The following is a 14,461-nucleotide window of genomic DNA, read 5'->3' on the forward strand; positions in this document are numbered from 1 at the left end:
TTCCCATGCTTTTAAAATTTTTCCGCTGCCGGTGGCTTTTGTATCTTCCGCCAGGGCAACTGTATATTTCTCCCACCCCTCTGAATTTAATATATATATTGGGCGTTTTATAACGCCAAAATCCGATAATCTTGCAATAGCAAGAAATAAATCCTTTTGGTCTCGCTGTTTCCAGTGGACCGCATCTAAACTCACGACCATCGTCACGGGCTTTATGTTGTCCGCGGGGTCCTTGGGGCGTCCCCCTTTTCTTTCTCCTCCTCAGGAGTTTGGACCGGCCGACTCCTACTTGCTGTGCCTTTCCAAAGCGTAGCTCCCGTCCTCTGAGGTAATCGTTCCCGGGTTTCGGCACCACTTGTAGCAGTTTGCTGTTTCTGCCACAGTGGAGGCTCTGGTATTTAGGCATATAGCACGACTTTCACTTTGTTTTCATGAGTGGGTCGGGTCTCGTAACAGACGCATGGTACCAATATGGCAGACGGTTACAAAAGACGTTTATTAAGTAAAAGGTTCAGGTTTTATACTTCTTATCTACTACTACGTCAAACAGGATATTGCCACACCTCCTGGGTTAGTAGTTGGAGTGGAAAAGTACTGGCACATGTTAGTAAAAGGTCTACATTCCTTTCAGGAGTAGCTTATCTCGAAAGAAGGGGATGGGGCTTGCTCTCTTCCTCACCGTTACAGTCCAAAATCTTCCGGCCGCCTGTCCCTATCTAACCACAGTCCACTCAGTACTGTCCATTGTCTGCAACCATAGCTCCTTTTGAAGGCTGTTCCTGTGTTGTGCCTCTTAATGTTTGTGCAGTTCATATGTGCAGACTTAGGGGTCTTTTATCCTTGTGAGGCCCTGGCATTCCTCTTTAGGTAGGCACTGTCCCATCTCCCTCTTATCTAAGCAGTTCCTCCTGTTCTTCCTTGATAGAGTGTTCAGGAGAAGTATGGGTTTTTGTAACTGGATGCTGGTTATGTAGTCTTCCCCTATCTTCACAGCCCCATGTTGTCATTGTCCTCAAGCAGTTTCCAGTTGCAGAGTAGTACTTAAACAACTAAGCAACAAATGTTAAACTCATATTTACAAAGTTACAGGGTTTAAACAGAACTACAAAATTATGCAAAACTACAAAATCCTTTGTATAGCTCCTTTCAGTACTTCCCCTGCCTCTTAGGCCCACTGCAGCCCTTCTTTTGGCAGCAGCAAGGGCCAAACTCAGTTATATAAAACTTTTAAAACATACTAACTTAAGGTCTATTCAGAATCCATTTGAAGCACACTGAGTGAGATATTGAATAACTGTCTTTAAATGATAGCACTTTATTGGAGAAGGCAGAAGAAAAAAAAAATATAATTATGGGAATCTGAATGGCTGATGACAGGTAAGATGACAAGAACTTCTGCTCTTCTTCCTCACCGTTCTGGAGAGCTTTGCTGTTTGGTGTGCTCAGCACCAACTGCATTCACCCTTAGTTGTGCCACCTGAAGTTCCTCACCAGCTTCTCCATCCTGGTTCAGTTCTGTTCTTTCTCAATGTTCTCTGCCTGAATGTTCTATTCTTTCTCAAGCATGAGTCCACAGTCAGAAATGAGACAAGTTACCTAATTCCCATTGATTTCCAATTGGTTTCAGTGCAAGCTGGACACACAGACAGAAACTAGATTCTCAAGCACTTTTTATGACTGTGGATCTTCCTATTCTGAAAAGATCAAGTGGAGGAGAACAGAAAATGGAAAGGAATAACAAGGGTTGCTTTGATATTTTTTTTCAACGCAAACTTGTTTTCTTAGATGTTTTCCAGGTTATTTTGAAATGTATTTTGAGGCACTTCAGACTCTCCATAAGAAAATGTAATTTTAAGAGGCTAGTGAAAATTCTGTTATTCTGGTCATGCTGGGAGAGGCAGCATAGAAAAAGCTGTGCCTCTCATAATTTAAATCTTAGTGTCAGGTTCCTAAGGGTTTAGGAGTGGCTGAGTTTAGTCTTGAAATGGGAGGATCTAATGTTCTGTATGTAAATGTTATAGGTGATTCATAAAGAGATATATTCTTAATTGATTGCCAAATTGGGGTTTATGGAACAGTTTTGCCATTATTGTTCAAAGTGACATTGAATAATTATGTAACTTTGATTTCAGAAGGACAAAGTCTTCTTTTTCTTTTGATAACAGCATATTTAAGAGGTGTACTGTAGATTATGAATTCTTCCGCAAAATACGCCTTATAGCTTTATCTAGTATTTTTTCTGTCAAGCTGAAAATAAATGGCTAATACTTGAAAGAGGTGAAGGAGAATGTTCTAAATTATGCAAATACAACTTTGCAATGAAAGGAGATTTTGCTCTCAAGTGGGATCTGACAGGAGTTCATGCAGCAGAAGTTTGTAAGACTGTGTAGATAAATGATGATGATATACAGCCTTCAATATTTAAATTTGCACCTCATCCATCTTAACAGGACTCTTTGGATAGAGGATTCTTTCCAAACTTTTGTTTAGAGTTCAGAAGGTGGAACACCTGACTGAGCCAAGGTGTCCCACTGAGCTACAGATGGACCAGTTTTCTGTGGCTGTCAGCAAAACAAAACCAGTATGGCTATTTCCACATCTGGCTGCCTGTGATGCCTCAATCTATTATCTTTGTACTATTTGTACATTCATAGACCAGGAGTTTACTTCATCATGAGTCTAATGAGAGGTCTGAACTGTTGCTTCTTGGTATGTAACAAAACCAGTTAAATTTCATTGTCACAATATATTCTTGCTTTGAGGTTTGTGTGTAACTATATGTGCATTCTTTGTATGCAATGTTATCGATCTACACATTGACAATTTTATGTACCATGGTCTTGCTTGAAAAGACCATGTGTCATGATGTAGAAGGCCTGGAAGGTTTTGTGTTTTCTATGTCATAAAATTAAAAATCATTGTGATCAATGAGGATGGATTTTAATTTTTATTTGTTGATATATATATGAATGTATATTATTGCAAAAATTTCAATAGCCACTAAAAAGGAACAATCTAGTCTTTTGAGGAAGACTGATAGGAATGGTGTATCTAGAGAAGAGCTAGTGAACTCACTTTAAAGCTGTCAATGTAGAAGATCCTCCCAGTGGACTTTACTAAATATTTTCACAGAATGCAAAGTCAGGATTAACACTTCCACATTTTTGCAATAACAAAACAGAGAATCAGATTCCTTGTTTTGCTCTGACAGCTTTGCACTATAACAGCAACACAAAACAATAACAAAGCTTTTTTAAGAGGCCTGTTAAACCTGCTTTACAGCTGCTTTGCATCACTGGAGTGGTACAAAGCAGCCAGCATCCACTGGTGGATCTGGCTCTACATACTTAGTAGTCTGCTGCTAGTGCTTGTAGCAGCAAGAGGGTTGTGAATGACCCCAGCATGAACTGCATGAGTGATGTTTGGTAATGGTAGGGTTGGACTGCTGGCAGGAAAGCCAGAAAGGTATCAAAAGGCAGAGGAAACCTTTTCTGGGGCTAGAGTTAACTGACTTACAGTGAAATGTCAAGTAACTTTTCCTTCTAATGTTTCTTATGTCCAGTGTTTCCCTGCTTCACAGAGCCCTTTTCTAGGAATCCCTTTGGAACAACATTCTTTCAGGATGGAGAGTTTTTCAGTAAAAGGAAAAAGCCTCCATCTCTAGTGCCTCTGCCTTCTTTTCATGGCTTCAGTGGTTTGAAGTGGCTGTCACAGCATCACTGTGAGTATCAGTTCCTTATCAAAGTGCTGTTTTGTTCCTCTGTGGCATTTTCCTGACCTGAACTCACAGGCATGCCAAAGCTCTGTGTGGGTAGACCCATGGATTTGACTTGTGACAAGGACGGGTCACCTTGTATGCCTTCCCTGGAGATTTGTTATCTGAAAATATTTGCTTCCTAATATAAACCTATGGGATCTGTGGTTTTGAAAATTTTTGCAGGGCATATGTCCTCTACAGGCAGGGTTGGAGACAAAACCTTTAAGTTCATTAAGCTGAACCTCTCTCATGCATTTTTAAAACTAAAATGGGAAGAGAAAGCACTGGAAATCTATGTGCGACCTTGTTTCTTGTCCTCTGAAGCTCCCATTCATCAAAGTGCAGAGCATCTTGCTGGCCTCCTTGCTAAGCTGGGACAACCAGGAAATGACAGGGTTTAAAATTGCCTTTTTCACCTCCAGCTTCTCAAGAAACAACCCTTCTTTTCAAGCAAAGAGCTATCCACAGCAAATACTAAATGAGCACATTCGTCACAGGGAACCATTTGTCAGCTCCAGTTGGGATTACTGTATAATGCTCTTCCTGCTGGTACACAATATGGCTTAGGCTACCCCATACTCCAGTTCCCATAGTGATTTCTGGGCTCCTGGGGACTGTTTAGTGTCCTGGTCCACTCTTCAGAGCTATCAGTGCAACAAACTTTGGTTATTTTAAAGGGTCTTTGCCAGTGTGATTTTTTAACTGTCCTAACTGTCATGATCAAGAAATAAGGATAAGGTCTATGAGTACCTGAATTGAAATCTTCTCTGCTGAAAAAAAAAAAAAAATCCCAAAAAACCAACCAAACCAACCAAACCAAACCAAAAACAAAACCAACCAACCAAACAAAAAAAAACCAGACAAAAAAAAACCCCAAAAAAACCCAACCAACCAAACCAAACCAAACAAAAACAAAAACAAAAAAAAAAACCCAAAACAAAACAAAACAAAACAAAAAAACAAAAAAACCCCACCAAAAAAACCCAAAAAACCCCCAAACTACTAAAACAAATTTTAGGACAGTATAGGTGAATTAAGCATCCTACTGCTCCAATTATGTGGCCACATAAAGGTCTTCTCTCTAACACGAGAATGATGCTCTCAACCTCTAAGCACTGGCAGTTCTTTTTATTGCAAATCCAATCAAACAAGAACAAAAGAAAATATGGCAAGTAAAAAAAGAAAAGCCAACAACAACAAAAAAATACAAGGATACTCTTAACATAATTTTTGACAATGAGAATAGAAAAAAATGTTGAATAGCACACAAAGTCTCCTGGATAACCTAAACATAGATACAGAGTGGAAAATAATTAGACACAGTGATGATGGGTAGCACACAGTGCCATAGGTGAAAAACGCTGGTATCTCTTTTGTAACTTCCCTGCAATGGTCTCCCCTGACAGGATCTCTGTGTGGGCATATTCACGGGTAAGGAAGAAAGAGAACAGAGCAAAGTGAGTGGCCAAACCTCTCACGTTAGAACAAGTTTGCTGACAAGGCACAGAAATGTGTGAAAAGCCCTGCAGCAAACATTCCGTGTGCCCCGTTTTCCACCAGAGGACAGCTGGCACACAGATGGCTCGTTACCAGAGGAGCACAAAGCTCATTTAAGCCACACGTTCCCCCGTGAGTCAGCATGGGCACATTGTAGCTGTAAGCAAAGTTGTCTCCTGCCATCCCAGCCCAAACGGGGGGACAAGGCAGATTATGAAGAAAGGATTGGACTGCTGCCTAACAGAATTTTTTACCTTCTTGCTTAATTATATCAGGTTTTGGAATACAGTTTAATCTTGGAAAGTTGGTCTTGGCTATCAGCATTTCAGAGGAACTTTGTCTTCTGCAGTGCTTTCTGGAACAGGTGGGAATGCAAATGATTTTGGTTACTATATATATTTGGTTACTCTATATTTTTTCTAAAAATCCAAAATGCAAAATAAACATTTCAGATGAAGGATCCTAGCTGAATAAAGCTGGCACAAGTCTGATTCTTCAAAGATTCTTCCAAAAGAAAAGGATTCTGTTTATTTTCCTTGTCCATAAATGTTGCACAGTCTTTGTGTATTGAGATTCTCTGTAGAGACTAATCCTGAGAGAATGTAATGAGAGGGAGCAGATTTCCACATCCTATTTATGTGCAAAAGATGGATAAGGCAAAACAGTTTTCTCTGTCTTGGCTTGTCTTGTAGGGATACAATTATCTCACATATAGTAAAATTAGTAGGGCAGACTGTCCTGTTCATTTCTAACTTTACCTGAAAATGAATGACCTGCCTGGTTCTTCGTGCTTTCTTGTTATTGTTCTTGCATATTTGGGGAATTTATCTTTTTTTAATGATTAGATGCTATGGAGAGTGGAAGGATGGGTGGTAAGTAGTCAGAAGGGTGCCTCTGGGCAGGGATCATTGACTCAGTGTGGTAACAAGTTTTCACATCCATGAGCTGAAAGGCTTATGAGTTTTACAGGGGATAGTGATAGCCAGTGATGCAATCCAGCTTCCCATCATAAAACGCCATGCTCTGTGTCTCTAGTTTTGTTTCATATGTTGCTTTCTACTGGACTCTGTATTCCAATAAATATGTACAGACAATCCTGACTCTAAGTTTAAAATAGATGAAGTGTCATTTTCTGTGTACTCAAGAAAACAAAAGAATACAATGGCATTTGCTGTGGGTAACATCTGATTTTTGTCAAATAACTCTGTATTATTGAACAGTGTGATGCTGACATATATAAGGAACCCTAAAAAAATCACAACCTTCATCTGAAATTAATTTTTTTTGTTTGTTTTCAAAATGCCACCATGGAAAACAGATTATCTGGGATATGTTTCAAAGAAAAAATACTCACATTTTGTTTGTTTACTTGTTTATTTTTTCCCAAATATTTGTGATTTGTGCAATCAAAAGAGTGGAAAAGAGTCTCTCTGATCTTAATTCTTTGTTTATATTGAATTAGGCACCACTGTGGAGAGTCACAATTGTTTAGATGAAAAATTTGCATAGAATACACATCATGCAATTAGTATAATTAATCCAGTGCATCTCTCCCAATTAATTAAAATATTAATAATTTTATAATGATCTTCCTGTCTTTTTTTTTAAAGCATTCAAGTTTGGTTTTTTTTCCTATTATTCCTAGCAGCCAAATCGTACTAGAGTCACAATTTGCTTTACAAGTGTCACTGTGAGTGAACTGGAGCAGTCTTTGAAGTGATTCATATCGAGTGTTTTGTGCTTTATTCAGCATTTTTGGTGCATTCTCTATAAGATACCTCTAAAGTCATAAACCACTTGATATTTAAACAGCTATGGATATATTTGCATGTATTTTTATGACAGGTAAATATATTTTCTAGTGTAGGGAGAAGTAATATTTCATACAAACAGAGCCCTAGTCATACCTGAAGTAATGCAGTTGTGTAATATTATTTTGAATAATGTATCTCTAGCACATGTATACTTTTTACAGTTTATAGTACAACAGGATTCTCTTAGCTTAGAGTAGGTATGGTGATTGAAACATACAGGAGTGAAAATGGAGCAACTGTTTGTCTCACCGTGTAAAAAATTTAACCAAATGGAAAATCATCTGTCAGACTGTAGATTGAGATGTGGTATGTATTACCATAATCACAGCAAGTGTTTTTCCCTGCTTACTGGAATACACTTGTAAATGAGGTAGTTTTATCTTAATTTCTTGCCCCTAGAATTTTAAAGAATTTGCAGGTTTTAATTTATAGTTCACCTTCCCTTACTGAAGACAGAAGCCTTTCTCTTCTGTTCTCTGCTTCTAAAACTATGAATTCATCTATGGGTAAGATCTATCAGAAATATTCCTCTTACTGACTAATTTAGTCACTTTCAGCCAAAATTCTTCCAATAAAAAGAAGAGTGCTTAAAGCAACATTGAGGAAAAAAGAGTAAAACTTGAATTACAGTAAGTGTTTGAATGTTCTATGTGGAATCACTCTTGCCTAACTGTAGATGTCTATATAGAAATGTTTGTTCCAAGTCGTCAGTGGAGAGTAATGAATAATTCTGGGGTATGTTTTAGCTGATCTGATACAGATTTCTTAGAGTCTTCTCTTGCAATGGATTTCAGTCCAAATATTGTTTCATGCCGAGAAGGAGTCTGACCTACAGGTTTTGAAGTGAATGAATGCCAGACATTTGCATTGACTGTATTTACACTTGGGGGCAGAAGTCCTGTTCTACCTCAAACATTTACTTCCATTTTGAATTCCCATCCTGTTACATACTTCTGTGTTATATTGCACAAACTATGACTTTAGTCAAGCCAAGTAGTGGGAATACTTTTCATGTTTTAGGCGAGCTTAACAGGTAACTGAAATACCAGGATTGGTTGTCCAGAGTGGTGTACAGCCTTTTAAAAAATACTGCCACTGAAAAGATATTTTCTCAAATATTTTTTTAGAAATATAGCTATGTTTGTAAAATTGGCATTTAAACATCTGGGAAACAAAAAATAAGGCTTTGGTTGTTTATACCCATGGGCCATTAACCTTAGAATCAATAACACTGATTTATCGTAGGGTCTGCAAAGCAAACTCAGCCTGCAGACTACAGCGTCATAACTGACTTCTGAAGAGTGGTGGATATGAGCATTTTTTTGTAGAAAATTCCCTTAACTGTGGCATTGTTTGAGATATTCATATTAGCTTCATTAAGCTTGGCAGACACTGTTGACTGCAACAATTTAATGAGCCAATGAGTATTTAATTGTGGTCTACTGTCAAAGCATGTGTGATGAAGTCCACAAAAATTAATGGCCATATACAATCTCTGAATCAGTGCAATAGAGAATATCTGTGATAGGCAGAATATTAAAGAGTAATGTCAAAGCTTTGGTAAGGGAAAATATGGCAAAACCTGACTACTTTTTAGATGGGTCTGAAAGTAAATTTTTTATGCATTCCATCTCTCATAAACAGCACATTCTTTTAATCTCTCTGACACATTTCAAAATGAAATGTTCAGGAAAAAGTTATGTAGATGCCTCACTGAATGTTATCAGATTTTGATAACACTGAATCCTATGGAAACTGTTCTTACATTGTTGTAACGTGTCTGGTAAATAAAAGAATTGAGCTGTCTCTTGTCAAGAAGAAATATATTATTCTTGGAGAAGTAATCCTCAAAGTATTGCTTTCTCAGCAAAACGAGAAAATTTCTGTCCAACTAATTAGAAGAGCTGTTCCATTTTTTACACTTTCCAACTAGTAGTAGATAGAGTTTCCTCAGCAGAAAAAAAGAGGAATGTGCTAGGCAAGTGTGAGAAATGAAGTGCATATGGAATAAAAAGCAGGAAGGCAAAAATCAAAACACTAAACAATCCATCTAGAAAATGAAGAGACAAAAAAAATATTTTATCAAATATGAGAAAACAAGTAACAAATGTGAGCAAACTGGAAAAAATATTGAGTGAAAAATTACATGACATAAAAATTTATTGACCAAAATCAAAAAGTCTGAGATGACGCGAGGAACAAATTCATAAGTGGCTGAGCCACAGGTTTATAGCACTAACCAATCAACAGATTTCTTGTTCATATTCTTGAATGTAAAACTGACATCCAATTTCATGTTAAATTATCCCAAGATGTTTCATTAATTGAGATGTTGCTCTGATAATGCTTCCATCATTGAACTTGAATATAAAGATTTCCCCAGAATGGTAATTGACTTGATTAAATTGCAGATAATACCAGAAAAAGGCTATTAAGTAACAATTTATAAAATGGTTCCAATTTATAAAATTAGCTGACAAGAATAAATCTGATTGTGTATGTTTTTCTTAAACCTGAGTGTCTGTGCTTTCTGTCACTAATGAATTCTGGTTTTGAAACAGAAGTACTTTTTTTATTGGGGAATAAATAATGAATGCTCTTGAAGGAGAATCCAAGTTACCTTTTAATTTTAATTGAGTGATAAGATTTAATTGTTAAAAGAGTTTGGATTAATGTAAAAAAGTTCAGAAAATGGATGATAAAGAAATGGACTTATTGCCATACAATTATGTTGTCCAAATGTAGCCAAGTCTTACCAACCTTTTTTTTTTTCAGTACTGTATAGAAAATACCACAGAATAACAGTATGATTTTTTTTGTAGGAATCTATGGATCCTCATGGACTTGAAATTTTATCATGTCTCAAAGTAGGGCTAACTTGAAATCCAGATCAGGATGCTCAGGGCCAAGCCAGTGGTTGTTTGAAAATCTCCAGGGATTGCAGTTCCACAGCTTGTTTGATCGCCCTATTCCAGAGGTTTAGCCATCCCCATGTAAATGAATATTTTCTAATGTGTAATCAGAATTTCCTTTGTTCAAACTTCTAATTATTGCCTCTAGTCCTTTAGCTGTGCACCACAGTGTAATTCTGTGTGGCTTCTCTGTAACACTCTTTCACGTAAATGGCTCTAACTAGATTTCTTTTTCACCCTTCTCTTCTCCAGGCATAAAAAGTCTGATTTTATAAAGTGTTCCAGAAATTTTGATCTGCAGGAAATTATATGGAATTCAGTTTTGTTTGAAAAAACTCTGCAGTGATCATCTGAATTCATGGGAGTGTAGACATGCATTAGACACCTTCTTTTGACCCCACCCCTGTGCATCTGCATTTGTCCCATGACACAGATTGTGTCTGGTTACTTCATTCCAGGAATTCATTCTAGGTCATTCACCAAGTGCTCTTGTGAAGGAGGGTTTCTGATGTGTGTGAGAGAGGTGCAGTACCTTCAATTGGAGAAGCTGCTAAAGGACTCCTGTTTAAGCACACATAATATTCACTTATAGGTTATTAACTGTGAGAAAATGCAGTTGTATCATTGCATCACTGAGTAAGAACCAAGGTTGGAAAGAACCTCTGGAGCTATCCAGTTCAGTGCCTGGCATAATGCACGCCCCATCATCCTGTTAGAACTAGATTTGATGAAGGCGGGCTGCCTTTGCCTCGAGTATTTTGCTCACTCGGGATTCAGGTGGTGGTTTGAGAGAGTATTTTGCCCTCTGAAAGGCCTGAGCCAGACGTGAGAATGAAACGGAGCCTTCAAGGTCTTGTTTTTCAAGGTTTCTCGCATTGTTTGTGATTTCTTATGTCACAATGTTCTCTGCTCCCAGCTGAGGTCTTTTCAGCACCTCAGACACAGGACGACTCGCCCCTGATAGGAGGTCGTTACCTTCTTATACAGATAATTATGTGTCTATTATTTACAGTTATGTGCCAATACTTATCACCTATACTAAGAGATCACCTCTACTCTGACCCAGTCTCCTTGAACTACTTTGTGCCACCATCACAGCAGGAGATGTAGGCCAAGGGAGAAGAAGAAGAACCCAGGGCACCGCCCTAAATGCTCCATCTTGTTTCCCCATTTACCTCCATTCTAAGAACCCCAAAACTACAAAATTTTCCACCCGGTGATAAACTACACTACTGTCTGTCACACCTTTGTGACTTGTAATTCTCTCAGTGTTGGAAGTTTTTTCCCACGGACTGAAGTCAAAGACAGTGTCTTCCTGGGCTCTGTGCCAGGATCTACTACACCTCCCATATAGATTCCAGATCCCCCTGTACAGATCTCAAACCCTCTTGCTTGGGTCCCAAACCTCTCTGCTGAGGTCTGTGACCTTCCAGGGTGCCCAAAGGGATGCCCCGGACTCCAACACCTTTGCCCAAGAGCTCTGGGACTAGAGCACTCAGGAGAGTCCAGGCCTATCCCCTCTTGCATCCAGGGTGCTTTTGACCCACAAATCTCCCTGCAGACAGGTCTACACTGACCAGGCTATGGGCAACAGAGACATTGTCACCTTCTTGTGTGGAAACTGCTGCTGGCAAAAAGGAATCAAGCCAAATATTTTCTACAAGGGCATTAAACAGCTCCAGGAATTCCTGCCAGGTGTTGGAAAGTCAGTATTTACTCTTAAAGGCCCTAAATGGGCAACTAACTATGTGGCTTTGACCTCCTGTTTTCACGAACAGTTCTCCTACTTAATTTGGGAGCAAGTGCAGACCAGGAACCTTTCCCAGCTGTCAGTTTGCATGTGGCCATCTCATTTTGGAAATTAGAAAAGTTTAGAGGAGTAGATCTGTTGTTCTATGCCACATGAACTCAGGGCTGGGCAGTGGCCATGAACACATCTAGTTTGCTTACATGCTGTAATATGGAGTGCGTGAGAAGAAACATGATTCACTCCTGGGGCTGGCTCACTGTTAGGATTGTCCTGGACTCTTGTCACTCTCTCTCTCTGAGTAGTTCCTACATTTTACATTAAATGGTTGACTGTTTAACTGTAGGAGTTGAATCTATGATCCGACTTACATAAGTGTGCTAGTCCAGGTCAAATGCTGGGTTACAAAGTCAAACATCTGCCTTTGCCATTGTCATTTCTTCTGTCTCCAATTCTGTGAAGTTTCTGTTCATCCACAATAGGGTCTCTGTTCCCATTCATAAATACTTAGAATTGACAGTTTGAGTGTTTTCCTGGTAATTAGTAATTGCCTTATCTCTAGGCAGAGAAGCTTATTGAACCCTTGCTTCCCCAATGTCAAGATGAGCACAGGAGCAAGTAGGAGTTTAATATGAAAGCAACAAATGGTGGGTCCTTCTCTGTGGCATTTTAAAGGAAAGGAGAAGGTACTCCACTTGGTGGAGGTGGTGTTCTCGAAATACCAGCTAGATCACTTATCAAATGGACTTACATAGGGAGATGTCATCTGATCCAAACCAGGTGCAGATAATGAAGTTATCTGCTGCTCAGATCTATAGGCTTGTGGGTCTGCACGAAGTTGTGAGTTCAGGGGGTGGGTAGGTGTCAGTCGAATGTGGAGCTGTTGTCTGTTTGGGCTCAGACATTTATGCAAGCATATCTCTCGGGTTCTCTGTTCCTGAGTATTTCCCCAACCCACTTCTGCCAAAGATAGGGCACATGTGTACCTTCTGTGTTCAGGATGGATGTGTGTCTGGTATGGTGTCTGGCTTGTGCATGACACAGCCTGCGGTGTCTAATCTTGTGGCTGGAAGGCTGTATGGCAATTCTGTAAGCCGTGAAGCTAGCCAGGATTTGGAACTTTAGGTTCTTAGAAGGTAAGGTGGCTATATCTGTATCTAATAACCAACAAAATATATTGAATTTTAAAGCATTTGTTTAGGCCCTTGCAAATGGAAATGGTTGCCTAACTCTTTATAGGATTTTACCTTTCAAAATCTTGGCTGGAGTCCAAAATACATGTGAAAGAACAAACTGAGCCTTCTAAACATGGCAATCAGCCATTACCAGCCCATGTGGCAAAATCAGTGCCAAGTCCTGAGCTGTGAAACAGGTCAGCTCAGTAGCAGCCATCACCTGCAGCTGCTTGTTGACTTGTGGAATCTAATGTGATAATGAGAAATGCATTGGTCTTGACATTAAATACTTGTGCAGACATCCAGAGAGAGGATATTTAAGAAGTTCAGGGACCAGAAAACATAGATGAAGGTTGGAAGATCATGTTCTTTGTCCTCATGGCAAACTTCAGTGAAATGTAAGGAAAGGACAAGGTAGCAGTTGGGTAACAGATGATAATGAGTCTATTTCGCATTACTAAGCTCAACAGGTTAAGAAAATTAATATTTTAATTTGAAAGAGAGATGTGGCTTCAAAAGAATGTTAAAAAGTATCACTCTTTGGCATGCAGGCCACCTTTTACTGTTGAAACTGAAGTTTTGGTAACCCAGATCTAGAACTCTCCCATTAGGGTTATGTGAAGTGTTATGGTATCTGATTAAGACCTTTTGATTTAAACTACCATTCAATCAACTAAGATGAAATGGTAGAACAATATTGATGCAAATTTAAGTTGGTTTCTTTTTACCAACAGGACATTGTTTTCTGAATTTTGAATTTCTTGAAGTCACACTGTTGTGAAGTTGAATTTTCTTTTTGAATGATTAAAATAATTTTAGTGAATTCTGTCAGTAAAGGTGATAACAACAAAAATTATATTTTTGGGCAGGAATCTCTCATCTGTTATAGAATATTTAAAGTTTAGCATCAAATCTTTATATATAAAAACAGGTATTAGCAGTTTCTGTCTACTTTAAAAGGAACTGGAAACTATAGTAATTTTCCAAGTTTCATTTTAAGTGTTATTAAGGTCAAGCAAAACCAGCTGGTACTGCACTATTTTTGCTTTTCAGGATGGTGAAAATCTTTGAAAATGTTTGTTGTGAGATTTCAAAAAATCATACCACAAAGAGCAGGAAATCTTAGAAGATTTAGTAAAGAGGCTTTCAACATAGATGTTATAGGCTGGATTTACTCTCATCCACAGAAAATTGCATACAGAAATGCAGTTAACAGACATTTATCTCTGAACACACTCCGATGTGGCTGAAACCTACTTCTGACCAAATTTCTAACAGGAGGATTTTTGGCATTGACATTCTAAAACTTTTCTTAATTCTTTCTCACCAGATGCCCATATACACCTCCTTTTAGTCTCTTTATTGTGCACCTAATAGCTTTATTTTTCAGATCTTCTATTACTTTGTCCAAAAGCCACAGCTGTAGCTTGTTAACAGCATCTTGGAAAGACATGGTTGCTAAACACTACTTAGTCTGTCTAATCTATCCTCATAGTATTGAATTTAATTGCTTTGGGTTTATATTAAGTAATTAAGCAAGAATTCAAATGATTTATATT

At 38.4% G+C, this 14,461-nt stretch overlaps 1 long non-coding RNA gene across 1 annotated transcript in view; it reads left to right on the top strand.

The window, feature by feature from the left end:
• The first annotated feature begins 1,095 nt into the window (after window positions 1-1,095).
• Window positions 1,096-14,461, top strand: part of LOC136363952 (uncharacterized) — a 47,131-nt gene continuing 33,765 nt past the window's right edge. The window contains exon 1 of the long non-coding RNA XR_010744093.1: window positions 1,096-1,377. This is a non-coding gene — a long non-coding RNA (uncharacterized lncRNA). The remainder of the gene's footprint in view (window positions 1,378-14,461) is intronic.

The sequence above is a fragment of the Sylvia atricapilla genome, chromosome 1 (assembly GCF_009819655.1).
Source record: "Sylvia atricapilla isolate bSylAtr1 chromosome 1, bSylAtr1.pri, whole genome shotgun sequence".
NCBI lineage: Eukaryota > Metazoa > Chordata > Aves > Passeriformes > Sylviidae > Sylvia > Sylvia atricapilla.